The sequence below is a fragment of the Camelus ferus genome, chromosome 8, assembly GCF_009834535.1.
Source record: "Camelus ferus isolate YT-003-E chromosome 8, BCGSAC_Cfer_1.0, whole genome shotgun sequence".
Taxonomy (NCBI): Eukaryota; Metazoa; Chordata; class Mammalia; order Artiodactyla; family Camelidae; genus Camelus; species Camelus ferus.
The window spans coordinates 12,670,985-12,688,665 of record NC_045703.1 but is presented as its reverse complement, the minus strand read 5'-3'; positions in this window follow the sequence as shown (position 1 = coordinate 12,688,665).

Sequence of the window (17,681 nt, the reverse complement as noted above, 5' to 3'; positions counted from 1 at the left end):
GGCTAAAGGAATCACAGATGTCTCTTGTTTCTGTTACTAGTTTGAAATCCCTCCCCCCCCAGTTATAAAGAAGGGATAAATCAAAGAAAAGGGAATCTGAAAACAACACGGACAACACAAGCAACAAAATAAAAGCTGCGTTTGCAGACATATAATATTAACCATTTTCTTTCCCTTTATTTTCTTTATAAAATTGGGTTCACCGATTTTTTCCACATGCCGTGTAGTTCCAACTTTGTTTTCAGATTCAGCAAACTCAGTATTGAATTTGGGCACATTTAGAAAGTAGAGCTTTTGAATTATAATACGTACTCCTCACCCCTTGTTTTGTTTTGTTTTGTTTTGTTTTGTTTTGCTTTCAGCCATACTTACTTCGGGAGTGAGTAATTTTTCAACACGTACAATTTGTCTCAATTCAGCTTATTCTGATTCATGCACATAATACTTTCTTTCATTTTGAAAAAAACCCATTTGATACATTTTCATACCATGAGACAAAGTGCATGAACGGGAAAGACTGCATGTAATACACCAGCTCACAACAAATGGAAGATGCTGCATGAAAAGAGACCATGAGGAATGGTACTTTTCTTGCATTTTTCACCTGAAACATAAACCCATTAAATACAATAGACACAGTGTCAGCTTTTTTCCCTTCACCTATGCACTTAATTGGTGTTTCTCCAAATAGAGAGTATATTTCCAAGCTCCCTGGTTGTGTCTCTTAGCAGAACACATGATTTATAGCTACTGTCCTTATTTGTATCACTTTGCCAGGTGGAGATGACATATTTCTTCTCCAAGGAATAATGCTGACTGCAAGACTGTACATATGTTAGATTCTTTTCATTTCGGACAAAATATCAGAAGAAGCTGTAATCAGCATATAGCATTTTTAGAGCCAAATTTGTGTGTGTGTGTGTGTGTGCACGCGCGCGTGTGCTTTACGTTCAGGTGTTTTTCATAGGTTTTGCATTGGCTGCTCTTTGAATATAGAGAAGGTAGGCTAACTTAGATGTCACTATGTACAATGTTGACCCCCAATGACAATTTTTGAAAACAGTTGTATAATAATAAAAACAATAACCCCTTACAATGTTTGAGGATTTAAGTTTTGGGTACACTTCAGCGAACACATGTTTCATTTCAGAGGTAGGGCTAAAATTCAAATACTAATCTACCAATGTTGAAGAAGGAAATCAAATAGTACCTCATGTCCTTTTTAAAAACATACTCTGGTAACAAAATCTAAGTTAAATTTGAATGCATTATACAAAGGTGGTCATATGTGGTTGGTGCCTTGAAATTAAAACAATAACACTGGAAATCCAAACGCATGGAACTACAATAATTTTCTGTAGCACATTCATGCATTTAAGTTAGCAAACATTAGTTGCTGATACAGTATAAACTAATTTTTGGTTTGCTTTTTAGTTTATTGTTAAAGATACAGTATCTCAACACTAGGATTTTTGTTCTTCCTATTATTTACAAAAGTGTTTCTATTAATGGCCAGCCAAGCATTCTTCTCCCTCGCTTCCATTCCATGGAGGATTTTCCCTCACAATTGCTGGAATAGTGTTGTCTATGTACTTTACCTCTTTGCAGTTTAATGATTTTATTGTGAACACCATGCACCATATTTGCTTCAGGATCTTTATCACATCCCAGATTGTGCATGGCTGTATTATCTGCTCAGGCTTCCATAAAAGAACACCATTGACTGGGTGACTTTAATGGCAGAAATTTATTTTCTCACAGTTATAGGGGCTGGAAGCCTGAGATCAGGGTGCCCGGGGGGGTCAGGTTCTATTGAGGATTCGCATCATGGTGAGTACGTGGCCGATTTCTAGCATCCTCACAAGCTCCCTGGGGGGTCTCTCCTTATAAAGATCTAACCCGATGTTGAGGGTCTCAAACCCAAGACCTCATCTGAGCCTCTAAAGGTGGGCTGGGGTGGCTTAGGGCTTCCACATACAGATTTTGAGGGCACACGATTCCGTCCATGGAAACACCCTCAGCTTCATGCAATTGCTGCTCTTCCAGATTTCTTGAAATTGTGTTTCCACATCATCCAATAATTAAAGTTATTTTTAACTTTTCTCCTGTTTCGTATTTAATATACTTATCCCGTGTTACAAAGTTCTTTTTAATCAGCTGCTTCACCCTCTTGGGCGGGCAGCGTGTGAAGCAGTTGGTTCTGGTGTAGCAGCAGAGATGGCGACCAACAGCCAGAACCAGTCAAAAGGCCCTCCTGGCTGCAGGTCCGCATGATTCCTGCGCAGCACTGTTGTTCCCACCGGTACAAGCCCTCTCGCAGTATACCTTTCCCTTCAGCCAGTGTTTACACGCTATTTTTAAAGCTATCTATCAAAACTGACACTGGATTCATTTAGTTCATATTTAAAATATACTAGAAGGCCCAACCACGTATCAAAGTCTAAAAGTTGCACAGGCCTAGTTTGACCTTATTAATGAGATGAGGACTCCAACATATTTATGATAAAATACCCACGGCACTCACTGAATACGCACATTTCCAGGAGTATGGTGCAAATGGAATTGATGTTGGAACATACTGCCCCAGGCAAGGCTAAGTCGTGTCAGTCTTGTGTAGGAGAAGGGCATGGTTCTAGCTGCAAAATGTTTAGTTCACAAGGGCTATGATCTTCCCCATCTCGGCAAAGAACTGTCACATGATAGATGATCAGTATTTAAGTGTCATATAAAGGAAAATTATATTATTTTTAAAAAGATTAGTCAAGAAGTTGCATCAAATATGAATTGGAACGGCGAAATGATGGAGTTGTAGTGTACAACTATGGCCCATGGGGATTATATATGTGGATACCAATAAGAAGAAAAATGAATAAAAGAAAAAATAACTAGGGAAAATAAATCTGTGTACAATTCCCAAGGATTTCTGGCAGTTTTTAGTATTCCCTATTACACGTTTTACTGGATGTTGCTTTGAAATGTCAACTGTGTATTTTTACTATTTCCCCAAGACACAGTAGAAACAGAGAGGGGAAGACTTTCTGACAACTGGCATTGTATTTGCTGATTTGCAGCCTACTGAAATTTTATTATTTGAATGACATGTAGACATGTCAGACTGGACATGTTACTCACTGTCATTTTATCATATGTAAATGAATCTCTTTTGCTCCTACAGTTCCCTCCGGGAGAAGAAACCTTCATCTGCCTCTATTTCTACCAGATGAAATTCTATCTATTTTTCAAGCATGAACTGAAATTTTACACTGTCAGTTTCAATGTATTTTTCTCCATGGAGCTAAACCTGGTTTCTACTTTAATGACTCTAGTGTTTAGTACTTCTTTCTTTTAAATTATTGTGTCATGATTTGTAATATGTGTAATATTGGTGCCCTCCAACCTGTAAAGTTGCCTTTTATCTTTTTAATCCACCATGGTCTTTATATCTAATACTTTGCACGCGATGGTCTTCAGTTAATATTTGTACACTAAATGAATAAATTAAAAAAGAGAAACAAGACACTCTAATAACTCCTTAATCCTTTTCCATACTCTTTCATAATTAAAAGAATGGAGGCAGAAACCTCAGTGTTACAGGTTGTTAATTAGATGTTGAGATTGTTAGAGTTTATTTTTAATGTGTGTTTCCTTTCACCTCTTTTACTTTTCAGGTTTTGCTTTCAATAATCTGATGTTAACGAAAAGTCATGTTAACTTAAAATATTTTTATTATGACCTCATAGAAAACTTTTCATAGGCCACACAGACATCAATTCAAGAAGCAGTTTTCAAGACAAAGGCAGTGCAGCATTCTGAGATTCAGTGACGGTTTTGGATGGAAACGCTACAGAAGTGCTGGCTTGATGTAATTGGTAGCATATGCAGTAGCAATTACTAATTAGGTAATTGGAAACATAAGGCAGCAATTACTGTCCATCAAATTATGCTGTGTCCCAGTAGATAAAATGATACCTTCAGTGCAGAAATGTCTGATACGTACATTCTCCACTTGATCAAGGGATTAATGAGAGGATTCAATACCAGAGTTTGAGTCTGTAACAGTGAACCATGCTTAGAAGCAATCTATAACTTTAATTGAGGTCGCGGCTATAGTATGTGACAGCAGCCATGAATGGCCCTTCCAATTTGCCGTGGCTCATTAAGACATTCACCACTCAAGAGCTGCGGCGACAGGTCACAACAAATCATACCAAGTGAATTGTTCGGTGAGGTAGAATCCTATTGTACAGACATGGCCTGAGGCCAGGTTCGTGTATCACAAGAAAAATGCCCATGATATAGTGTATACAGCGTATCCAGGTCAGAGCTGGGTTGTCAGATACATCATGTTCTCTGGCAGCAATAGCTCATTAAGATCTATATCCAGAGAATAATGGAGCCCATACATACAATGTGTCATGGTTTCCATGGAAGCCCATAGATACACCACCATCAATCTGGTACCAGAAAGAAACCTAGTATTAGATTGGGAACCAGAGCACTCTGCCTGCCCAAAGCAATTATCTGCATAGTCCATGTGGATATGTAGACTTCACTGCTGATGCCTCTTGATAGAATGTTGTCTTCTGCAATGCACACTTGATATGCTCAGAAACATTCCAAGTCCAGCGGAAGAGATGACTCATTAAATCCATCATAAAGCTATCAAAACTCAGAAGTGAAGGAGTACCTGGTTGCTTTTCTATTTTTCACAGCTGTATGTGACCCTATTTTCAGTCTCCGCTTTGCCACAATTAGATTTTGCTTGCCCATCTGGTTCCCGTTCCTCTCTTCCCTTTGCCCTTCTATTGCCAAGTCAACAGTTGTGTCGCATACTCGTACTCACACATGCACTTACAGCTAGACAAGCACAGTCATATAAAACAGACACACACACACACTCACACAGAAACATAAACTCGTCATTGTAAGTCTGCTGTCTTTGCTGGAAACCCAGGAAAATCAAATCTTTGCTGAGGTCTCTTGAGAAATGGCCTTCTTCATATCAAAGAGTGTCTTTTCACCCTGACACATACCTTTGATGGTGACAGAAAACTGTGATTCTAATGGTAAGCAACATCTAATTATAATGATTAATGTTATATATGTGTTCATGTGTATAAAACACTGATAAATATTGGATTGTATATCAGCAAAATAATAATAAAAATAAACAGGCTTTCAATGAACATGGCATTTAAAGCTGCAAATCTGCTTAAGCTACTATTATTATTATTTTACTGAAGTATAGTCAGTTTATAATGTTGTGTCAATTTCTGGTGTACAGGCATAATGTTTCAAACATACACATACATACGTAGGTTTGTTTTCATATTCTTTTTCATTACAGGTTACTATAAGATATTGAATATAGTTCCCTGTGCTACACAGTAGAAACTTGTCATTTATCTATTTTATATATAGTAGTTAGTATCTATAAATCTCAAACTCCCAATTTATCTCCTCTCAGCCCCCTCCTCCTTATAACTATAAGTTTGTTTCTATGTCTGCAAGTTTTTTTCTGTTTGGTAAATAAGTTCATTTGTGTCTCTCTTTTATATTCCACATATAAGTGATGTCATATGGTATTTTTCTTTCTCTTTTTGGCTTACTTCACTTGGAATGATGATCTCCAGGTCCATCCATGTTGCTGCAAATGGCATTCTTTTTTCCCTTTTTATGGCTGAGTAGTATTCCATTGTATAAATATACCATAGCTTCTTTATCCAGTCATCTGTTGACGGACATTTAAGTTGTTTCCATGTCTTGGTTATTGTAAATAGTGCTACTATTGGGATGCATATATCTTTCCAAATTAGAGTCTCCTCCAGATATATGCCCAGGAGTGGGATTGGTGGATCATATGGTAAGTCCATTTTCAGTTTTTTAAGGAATCTCCATACCATTTTCCATAATGGCTGCACCAAACTACATTCCTACCAACAGTATAGGAGGCATCTGCTTAGGCTAGTATCTTTCCCTTATGCTATAAACATGTGCAATGAAGATTTAATTTAAAAAAATCCACTCAACAGATGCTTACTGAGTCCTTACTAGATACCAGGCAATGTTCTAGACCCTGTACATGTAGAATGACTACAAAAGAAAGAAAATGTCTTTCCTCATGTACATACTATCTAATACAGAAAAACACGGAATGTACACCATGGATAGGTAAATTATACAAATGCCAAGGAAGAGAAAGAAGCAGTGAGAGATGAGAAGAGACCGAGGAGTGGGGTGGGGAAGCATGGAGCAATGACCTGAGGGAGGTGAAGTAGGCGGCCATGCTTAAGTCTGGAAGAACGTCCCAGGTGGAGCATAGAGCAAGTACCAGTTTCTTAAGACAGGAGAGTGCCGGGCATGATCCAGACAAGTTAGGAAGCTGGCTTGGCTGCCGGGAGGGCAGAGAAGGGAGGGTGGGGGCCCTGGGCAGGATGCCCTCAAATATGACTCAATGGCAGGTTAATTATTTGAACTAAAGTTACTTGAGAAACAGTAATGACACGAAAGGAGACACTCTAACCATCTCTGTCCCTCTGAAAGCAGGAAATAAATCTCCCATGTGAAGGTATTCCCCCTACACCAGGAGGAGAGAAAGTATATTTATGACCAGAGTCAGGGGATTCAGGTGTAGGAAAGTGAGCAAACCCTGTGATGCCTTCATTAGTCTGCTCCCCCAAGCACAAGCCCTTTTATTTTGTTAAATCTTCACAAATAATAATTTTTTTTGACTCAACATGATATAACTGACCTGTTTGCTGACTTCTGGGGTCCCACTTCTCTGAGACCTACATGCATAGGAATTAAAATTGTTTTTTCCTGTCAATCTGCCTTGTGAATCTAACAATAGAATTATTAGGCCCAGACAAAAGAACTCAAAGGGGTAGGGAGGAATTTTCCCCTCCTCAATAGTGGGCTTAGTCAGCAAGGTCCCTGTCAGACTCTGCAGCTCCCTGGCCTGAGGCTCTGCAGCTGGGAGACCCTGGGACCTCTGGCAAAGGCCAACAGGAGGTTGGAGTTCTCACTACTCGGCCTCCCAGATCTCTGCCTGTAGGGGATGATGGAAGGGAGAAGTGGTTGGCCTTTTTTCTCTCTTCCTCAGCTTAGGTTAGCTGGAGGAAATATTTGTGGCATTGGTTCCTTGGCACATGGAACTCTGTTAGTGGGCAAATCGGTACTCTTACTTGTTATTGGTTCTTTTTGTCCCAGAGAAGGTCACTGTTTTCCTTTGTCTCTTCTGTGTTCTTTGTCTTCAGGAGGAAGAAACATGCAGAGGGACAGCAGACACAGGCCCTCTAGGAGACTACTATTCAAGCCAGCCTCACAGGTGGGTTTCTGTGGAGACAAACTTTGCTGTGGGTCCCCTATGTGAAAACTGGATGAGTTTGTTGTTGTTGTTGTTGCATCTTGCTCTGTGCCCTGAGAGCTTGGCTTTCCGACCAGTGAGAATATTCCCTCTGGTCTCCACTACTGAGAAGGTGCACTTGCCAGGTGCATCTGGCGGCCAGTAAGCTAGACTGGGGTCCCAAGACACAGAGTCGTAAGCTGCACTCTCTGTCCAGCTGTGCCAGCTCTCAGGGGAATTGGTCATAAGGTGTCCCAGTCCACAAGGAACCTTCATCATCCCAACCTTCATTGACTGTTGGCGCTGGAAAGTCCCATTCCAGTGGTGCCTGCCCAGTGTCTCAAGTTAGTGAGTCTGTAACTGGAGGTGTCACAAGTTCTCACGGGAAACTGGAGACCACCCATCTATTGCAAAGGACCTTGGCTTCCTTAGACTAAAACTCTGCGAGTAAGCTTTCTGGATCTTGTGAGGGTTACATACTCTTTTGCGAAATCCCTGTGTGTTTGGTTAAGCAGAAAAAAAAAAAAAAAATGCCTGTTGATTTAGGTTGCTGTTTGAAATTGATATAAATTCTACTTATCAATGGCCAGAGGCTAGATCCTTTAAATTAGCTCTATTTGAAAGAAAAAAATAATAATAAAAAAACTCACTATAAATGTTATATTAGTACTTAAGGGAGGATCAATTTGAAAGGAGAACACACACATGCATGTACACTAATTATAATGGCTAGCCTTAGGGTTTAAACACTTACTAGATGAAAAAACAGAAATTAGACTTAAAACAAAGATCCAGTATAAATCCCCTTTCTTAAAAACATGCTTCATCTCCTCAGCAACTTTCCAGGCCCTCCTACCCTCCTATAAATAATTTAAAAATACATCATCTGGAAGCCAATATTCAACAGCTAATAGACGCAAGTGTCTGTCTTGCAAACCTCCACAAAACCAGAAATCCAACTCTAGAAACAAGCCAAGCCCGCTAGAAGTCTCCCATCGTCCTCTCAGAATGCTTAGAGATATCATAAAAGATCAGGATACTGGAGCAAAACTGTCCTCTACTTAAGAAAAAAAACTGAATAATAATTACCCTAACGCTTAGGATGATAGACAAATATCCTCTAAAACTCCAGGGATAAAACTTACATTTTCTCTGTCCCTTAAAGTTATAAATCTTATTATGCCTTTGAAATGTGAACACAGCACACGATGACTGAGACGGAGCTGAAATTCAGGTTCAATTAATAGAACCTGAAACTAAAATTAAAATTTAAAGAAAAGGGGGAAAGAGGACTTTTAAAACACAAACTGCTAAAATGACTCTCTTGCCCAAGCACTGAATCACAACCTCCACAAATAGTCAGACTTTAGCCATCTGAGCAAGTAAAGTTTATTTATTCCAACTGTTATTTATAAAGTAGTGAGTCTTGTATCTGATTCATGACTAGAGGTTCAAAATAAAAATTATGAGCTCTCTGTTTCTATTTGTATGCAGGTATGTCCATGTCTGTTCATTATAGGGACGGTATTTTTCTACCTTCAGGTGATATTGCCAAAATTAATTTGTAAAAAGCTTTATTGAATTAGCAAAAAGATAAACAGTTATAGATTAAGTATTTCTAAATCTCAGGGATATAGTAAAAGCTAACTTTTTTTTTAAGTTCAAGTGATCTAGGATAATCTTTGGTAAATAAATCTAATTTTAAGCTTGTTGATGTAATTAATACAAGTGTGTCTTCAGAGTATAAGTGTTAAATAAATGTAGGTAAATAACTTTTGTTCTACCTGAGTTTGCTAGACAAATGAGCTCATGTTTTTCTCTGTTGCAAAGTTTGTTAAAAAACAAAACAAAACAAAACTTAAGAGAAAAACTAACTGCTTTAATGTCTCATGCAATTTTCATGAGTAATCTAAATATGATTGTTAAGAACAAATTAATTAAGTAGATGTAAATGAGATAAAGGGTTTTGAGGGAAACTTTTTTTAGCAATGATTGTTTTATGATATGTCTATTTAAATAGTTTCTCAAATCTCTTTGGACTTACTCCCTTAGAATTAAGTTAAATGATAAAAATTTTTTGAATGTTTTAATCAATTCCAAATCAGATAAACACTGAAATATTAATTACTAAATAAATTTAAGTTTACCTACTTTTGACCTCTTGTTACAGAGGAACTAAAGATGTTTGGGTTTATTAATAAATGCCTTGTACCACATTTAAAAATTTTCTTTGAGAAAATGTATATTTTTAAAATTTGTGAAATTTACTCATCTAAAGAATGCTTATACAACAGAGAGTTCACAGTGACTTCTTAGTTTTTACTAGAAATTGAGGTTTCTAATGGTTAAGAAATCTAATTAATATATGCAATGAAACTACTAAAATAATAAGAGTAACATCTTCATACAAGGAAAAGTAAGATATGTGTTTTTGAGGAAAAAAACCCCACAAAACATAAAGTATGGGAATGCATTTTTAGGGAAATGAAAGTTTTTTTGTCCTAAAGCAAAGCTGGTTATTTCTAAATGGGAAAAAGAGCAAAGGACTGAATAAAATGAATATAGAATGTTGTAGAAGATTTATTTAAAAAAAGGAGTCTTTGGAAAGTAATTTATGTATAGTTAGAACTAAGAATGAAATTAATTTAATTAAGTAAATGAGTTTTTTATATCAAACATAAGCTTATATAGAATTAAAATTAGATTTTTTCTCTCTTCTAATAAAATGAAGATTTTTGTTTTGGATTATTTGTCTGCTATTAATGAGAAATTATAAACAAAGATTTTCTTTACCTTTAATGTAATCTATCTAGAAAAACAAAAATTATATATTTTGTCTTTATGGAGTCTTTACTACTTAGGGAAATAAAAACAGTCTCTTTTTTAATATTGAAAAAGCTAAGGATTTTGTGCCTTCAGTTAACCCTTAAACAATATGGACTTGAACTGCTTGGGTCCACTTATACGCAGATTTTAAAAATAGTAAATACCACAGTCCTACACAATCTGCAATTGGCTGAATCCATGGATGTAGAGGAACCGCATACACAGAGGGCCAGCAATAGGTTTTACGTGGAGCTTTGACTGCATGGAGGCTCCACACCCCTAACCTCCATGTTTTTCAAGAGTTTAACTCTACTTACCTTTTTGTATTTGCCTGCAAAGTTTTTTCCATGTTGATTAAATCGATAACTAAGTATTGTTTTACAATGACTTACAATCCTATTTGACCAAGCATTTTAAAACATCTTTGATATTTTTGACAAAATTCTCCACAATTAAATTCTAAATGAAGTCATTCACCTAGAAGTAACCTTGGGGTTTACCAGAGGGCCACTGAAACCCCTCGAAATAGTTTTTTCTCTTATAAAAGAGAAATATGAAACAAATTAGGCTTATTTGGCATGTTAAATTACACAGAAAACACTGCAAAATTAATGGTGATAAAACTCCTTAAGTTATATTATATGGGTAAACGGTATTAATATACATATTGTAGAAATTATATGAGATTCCTAAAATGTGGCTATGTCCTAATATAATGTTACTAGTTGTAATTGTAGTTTTTGTCCTAAAATGCTGTGTGTGATGGAGATAACCAAATTTCCTTGTCAGTTTCATTATAATGCATTAGATTTTTAATAATGGATATTTGAAAGTATTTTATAATTTACAAGTAGGTGTTGTTTTCATTCAGATGCTTTTACAAAATCTTCCTGCAGAAGTGTTTCATCTTCAAAGAAGTTTACAGAAAAGGAGCGAACAAGTACTCTAGAATACAAATTTCTAATGACTTTCAAGTCATACCACTGAACTGTGTAAGAATTTACAGAACTCTAATGAAAAAACTGACAGCTTCATAAAACTTCTAACAAAAGATTGGGTGAAACAATGATTAAATACAAGAAACTAGGTAAACCAAGGAAGATGATTATATTTTATGTTTTTTATTAACTTGAAACATTGCTGATTTTTTAATGTTTTGTTTCTCCAGATTTAAGGAAATCTTTTTCTCTTTTCTCTTAAGCTAAGAATGACTTGGAGCAATTTGGCAAATTAGACCTTTCATAAGCAGAATGGAAGCCTTTATTGTTTTTTCCCTACCTGATCCCTCCAAAATTCAGAAGTTCTCAGTAAGAGTGAGATAGTTCTCTGCTTAAGTTCAATAAGAATCTGTTCTCTTTATAGCAGGATGCAATTGGAAACATTGGTTATATTACCAAAGCTTTGTTTAGAGTGTTATATTTGAAGGAGATATACATAAGACTCAGATATGACCAGAGAGCTTTAGGAACTAAGACTGACTTTATGGAATCATAAAGCACCTTGGGAAAACAGCCTGGTACTTTGTTTACAGGGTCTTCAGCAGCCTTGCCAGGTGAGTAAGCCTCAGGATATTTTGGGGACCTTGAGAAGACTGGAATTTGTCCAAATCTATAGGTATTATAGGTGAAGTCTGATGACAAATGTTTGGCTTGACTTCTTAGCCTTGAGGGGCTACTAAAAAAGTTTAATCTGGAAATTCCTTATAAAAAGCTCCAGCAAATCAGATTCAAAAGAGCCTGTGTGCTCTGTTGCTATTCTTGCTGGATTTACATAAATCAATAGGCCAAGGCTATTGAATCTAGACTCATTTTGCAAACAAATGAGACTTACTTTGGCTATCTTTGGTAGAAATGAGGATGATTTTAATAAGCAAAATGATGTTTCCTTAGAAACTATAACACACAGTTGTAGATACTAGATACAAGTGCTATTAATTTTCCTTGAGGTTTGTTCTTTACCTAAAACCTGGACTGAATCTTGAATTTTTCTAGCTTCTTTCAGTATCTGGCTACAATTCTCCAAACTAATGCTTCCCATTTTCTTACACCTTTTGGAATTGGAATCATTGAGAACGAAAACCACCGTCTTTCCTGAAGCCCTACTAAATGAGGCTAGATGTCTTAATATTCATTTCAGAGAAATCAGCACAGCAGCTCACATGCAGGCAATCTTCTTCATGCCAGGTGCCATATGGACCATTCAGATATTTTACCTGAACATCCAGTGACATCAGCAGAGATGCTGAAACTGCAAAAGATGCTTCAACCCTGACAGCTAGAAATCCTCTCAGCTGGCTGCCCTCAGAACGCAAAAATTCCCCATGTGAAGGGAGGTACACGTGGTACCAGGATGACAGAAAGCATCCTTAAGACCAGTTAGGGAATTTAAGAATAAGAAAGCTGTATAAACAAACTCTGTTACTTCTTCATTAGTCTACTACCCCAAGCACAAGCCCCTTTGTTATGTTAAATCTTCACCAATAATTGTTTCTTTGTCTAAAAATGATATATAACCAGCCTGTTTTGGTCACTTCAAGGGTCAGATTTCTGTGAGACCTCTGTGAGTAGGACTCAAATTGTTTTTTTTTTTCTCTTGTTGATCTGTCTTGTGTCAGTTTAATTATTAGGTCATCCAAAAAGAACTCAAGAGGAATACAGGGGAAGTTTCCCATCCCCAATGTAAGCGCTAAGTTTAAAGCAGTTTTGGAGATGAGTCTCCCAAGGGCCTTGAAAGTCTTTTTAAAGGATCTGGCTTTTACTGTGAGTGACATGGGAGCCACTGGAGCCTTCTGAGAGGGACAGGGAAGATCTGGCTACACTTTAGAATAATCACCAGTGGTGGTCATATTCACATATTCAAACCAGTCTAAAAGGGATATAGCAAACATCCAGGCAAGATAGAATTATAAAGTGACTGAATTTCTGGATTTGTTCTGAAAGCAAAGCTAATAGAATATGATACTTGGTTGAATATGAGTTGGGAGAGAAAGAGAGAAGCAACGGAGACTTCAAGTTTTTAACTTGTAAAACTGAAAGCACGGACTCTGCCATGAAGGCGGTACAGAAGACCATAGAAGGAGCAGGGTTTGGGTTGTGTACGTCTTGTGTAGTTTAGTTGTTAGTTCGTTTGCTTCCTGGTGAAGGATGGAATGGTGAATTTGGACATCTTAAATTTAAGCTGCGTGTGATATGTGAACTACCTCCATGGGCAACGTAAAGTAGGCAGTTAGATACTGTGGGAAAGGGTTCACAGACCTGGCCCTGCACGGCAGGAGCACCTGATTTTGTCTGGCTTTCTACTTTCATTTTCCCAGGCACCTCATAGAGAAAATATGCTAATGGTATCACTAATAGTAAAGTGCTAGTATCCTGGTAGATAGCAGGCAGAACTGAAAAATGAAATGAGGACTAAATTATTTCAAAACAGGCCGCAGCACGGCACACGAAACAGATGAATGTGCCAAACCGAAATCATGATGTTCGTCACAAAAGCTCCATTCTCAGCTCATTCAGAACCATTCGCTCCAAGATAAGGCCATGATCAAATTGAACTAACAATAACTCAATGCGAACTCATGTATTCTAAAGATAGAGACCACTGACTGTTCTTGGCAACATTCTAGTTTGTAAAAACTCACAAATCCTTACCAGGATCAGCCTGTGATTTACCCCAGACCTCGAAACCCCATAAGTGCCCCTTCTTGACCTCCCCGTATTTGAGATACCCCACTAATCCTCAGCGTGCTGTTTATCGCAGCAAACTCAGTAAGCTTCGACGGTCTTTTCCTATAGGTGTGTCGCTGGTGGGCCTGGGTAAGTAAGCTTTACACAAAGCCGTGTTGCTTCTGGCCAAAGCACCTGACCGTGACTGGCGGACTTCATCTGCACTGAGAGAACTAGAAACGCTTTTGAGGGGGACACAGCTCTGTCCATCCCTGAGCGAAGTGACAGAGGTGAGTGGGCACGCCCCCCCGTGGGGACCCCAGAGGCCATGCCTGTGGAATCGTTGACAAAAACATAGCTCCGGAGGTAGATGAGGATTTACAGCTGGGTGACTGTGCTTTCCCCGCTGGAAAGGATTCTCCCCCTGCCCCTGAGCTGTGGAACCTGCTGCAAAGGAATGCCATTCTGGCTCCTGAAGGTGGGAAAGTCTTGGCACTTCCGATGGCTGGCTGTGGGAGCTGGCCTACATCTTTTTGTGGAGGCCAGTGCCACACAGAGGCTGAAGACAGTCCTGTAAGTCTGCAAGTTTAACTGGAAGTAGGCAGAGTCTCTGGAATTCTTGGGGAGCTCTTTGCTGTAGATAACAATGAGATGACATCAGTATATGTAACCGAGCGGGACCCTGTAGGGCCTTCCCATATCCTCCGTTATCACTCCCCTCTGAAACAGCCAGATAACACTATCTCATTTATGTTTCCTGAGTGTTTCAGATGCTAAAAACCACCACCGAAGGGGAGCGATTGACTAATTGCTCGAGAACACGTGGCCCCCAGACCTTCTGGCACCTGGGGGTTGACAGTGCCCACTGTCCTGTTACCTCCACATCATAACCACCTTCAGTGGCTTCGTAAGGGTGAATTTCTGACAAGAAAGTTCAAGAGAAAGGAGGTAGGGAAGAATTAAATCTGAAAGGGCAAAAAATTCCTTTTGTAAATAGAAAAAAATGGGAATATATATGGAGAATAAAATGAAGACAAGAGAGTTTTTTTTCCTTCTTTTACAATAGCTTTTGTTATTTTTTTTTTCCCAGAAGAATGTAAAATAGCCTGCATGTATGTTAGCTGAATGGTCTCCTAGAAAGAGGAAAGGATGGTGATGGATGAGAGAGCCAGAATCAATGATTTTGGGTAAGTGAGGATGTTAGGTAGTTAGATAAGTAGGCACTGGGCAGACAAGGTGGAGGAGAGGGAGGGTGGTCAGGAAGATGGCAGTGTGCCCGCCTCCAGCCTAAAAGGGGCTTTACTTCCTTTAAATGAGTGTCAGCAAGAAACCAGTCAGAATCTGACAGCTGCCATTGCACGATAGTGACAAGGACCTAACCTGACATGACCCACTGCTCGTTGTAATGTAATTAGCATTGTGGTTTAGGCCCCCACCGTGGCTTTTTCTGAGTACACCATGGGTAAGGACATGCCCAAACATGACTAAGCACTCCGGGGGCAAGAGCCATTCATCAATCAAGAGACCACCTCTAAGCGAGGGCATAAGAGAAGGGGGCAAAGAGCGCTGCTACCTGCCCTTGGGTGAGCCTGCCTCCTGTTCTTGGAGGTGGATTTTCCCTTTGCTAATAAATCCTTTAAAATCTTTCACTACACAGCACTTCGTCTCCCTTCTGAATTCTTATCTTTTGAGTATGACAAGAACTGGGGTCTTTTTCTTTCCCCTTTTGGGGTAAAAAGGTGACAGGCACATAGTGGGGGCATTGGCCTTGGATAAAAGCATAATGTATTTATTCATAGTTACGTCTGCTCAGAAATGCTTGAGAGAAAACACGAATATTTCTTTCATTTTAAATTCAACAGTGAGTTTCTCTTTGGTCGTTTAACAAACATTTATTTAACCCCTCGAAGCCCTGCCTTCATGGTGTTTGCCCTTTAACAAACCAACTGAATTTGAAAAACAAATTGAAGAATAAGAAAACTTGCTGCAATTTCTATCCAACACCTCAAAAAAAAAAAAAAGTCACCTTAGTGTCACTTTAGCTGTCTTTGCTGAAATTTCAGTCTAACTATTTGCTCAAAAAAGAAGCATGAAAGAAACAGCTTGGGTGATGTTTCTTTTCAAAGAATTCCTGATGCAGCTGGCAGAGACGATTGTGTCTGGTAATCACGGTTGGCAAAGAGCTGATGAGATTGTGTCAATAGACGTTTGGGAAGGGACAGGGAATACTTCTGATCTAGTCAGTGAGTTCTTTCCTGAAGCAAAATCGATACGAAGTCTCCATAGGTTTATTTTTATGTCCCATGGAAAAGTAACTAACTTGGCAAATGTTACATTCAGTTCTGTCTTTTCAACTTCAAAATCTATTGTAATCACTAAATATGGCTTCTAACTCATGCTTTGTATAAAAGACAATTCATCTTCTGTTTCTTTAAATGTAATCAAGAAAACCTTTTACCTTTCAAGGTAACAGCCACAGTTTTCCCCACAAAGTTATTGTTCATTGTGCATGACTTGTATTTCTAAATCCTCAGGGACCTACATAAGCATTTACTTCTGAGGGATAGAAGCAAAATCTATTTGTTGAGACTTCTCTATGGACAGGAAAAAAAAAAATGACCTTTCTACCCACTAAGGGAGGACATTTCCTCTCGGAGCCTTCCATGTAATCCCACATTTTACTGACTGCACTAATTTTTATCTTCTGTCTTTGACAACTTTGAGTCAATTCCTTAAACTTTCTGTGCAATAACTCAGTTTGCCTGTGATTCTATAGATCCCATGATTGAATAACAAATACTCTCTTTGATAGAATCCATTGAAAAAATACTGAATTAGAATTTCCTGGAAATGGGAGTCCAGGCATCTTTATTTTAAGCCCAAACCAGGTAAGTTGTGTGCACATTATAGTTTAAAGATCAGGATACTACCCTATAATTGGATCTGACAGTTGAGAAATGCTGTTGGCCAAGAAATGATGATTTTGCCTTTAACTGACCTTGTTCTTAAGTGGAGAACCCTAGTGATTATGAAAAGTTTTTATTTTTGCTGTTGTTGTATGTTTTGTTTTAATACCTGAAGCTGTGATTCTCAGCTGGAGTGAGGTAAGCTTTTCCCATGGGACTTTGGTAATATTTGGAGTCAATTTTAGTTGTCACGCAGAGGGGTGCGGTGTTCTACCATACCTAGTGGGTGGGGATGCTTCTTAACATCCTGCAATGCATAATCCAGGCCCCACAAAAAAGAATCATCTAGACAAAACTGTTAATGTGATGGCAGCTGAGAATAATCTGCCCCAAGGCAGCTGCCTGGACCTGGTGACAATTTCATGATGCTTTTTTGTTCCTTTGTCCAATCAACCCAGAGCTCAGGGGTGGGTTTTCTTTCTTTCTTTCTTCCTTCCTCCCTTCCTTCCTTCCTTCCTTTCTTTCTCCCTCTCCCTTTCTTTCTTTCTTTCTCCCTTTCTTTCTTTCTCCCTTTCTTTTTTTCTCTCTTTCTTTCTTTCTTTCTTTCTTTCTTTCTTTCTTTCTTTCTTTCTTTCTTTCTTTCTTTCTTTCTTTCTTTCTTTCTTTCTTTCTCACTTCCTTCCTTCCTTCCTTCCTTCCTTCTTTTTCAACATCCGGGATGAAACTTCTTGTAACTCTGGAAATTCTACAAGGAAAGAGTCAGACAACTTTGTAGAACTTTAATCCCTCCATCCCCCAATATACTCAGCTTAATACACAGACAACTAGAATTTCTGTAGGGGCAGGGGATGTGTGAAACACTGTTCTAGAGGAGGTAACATAGGAAAATCTGAATGCCAAATGGTCTATGGCACAATGACATACATTTCAGATGTCCCTCTA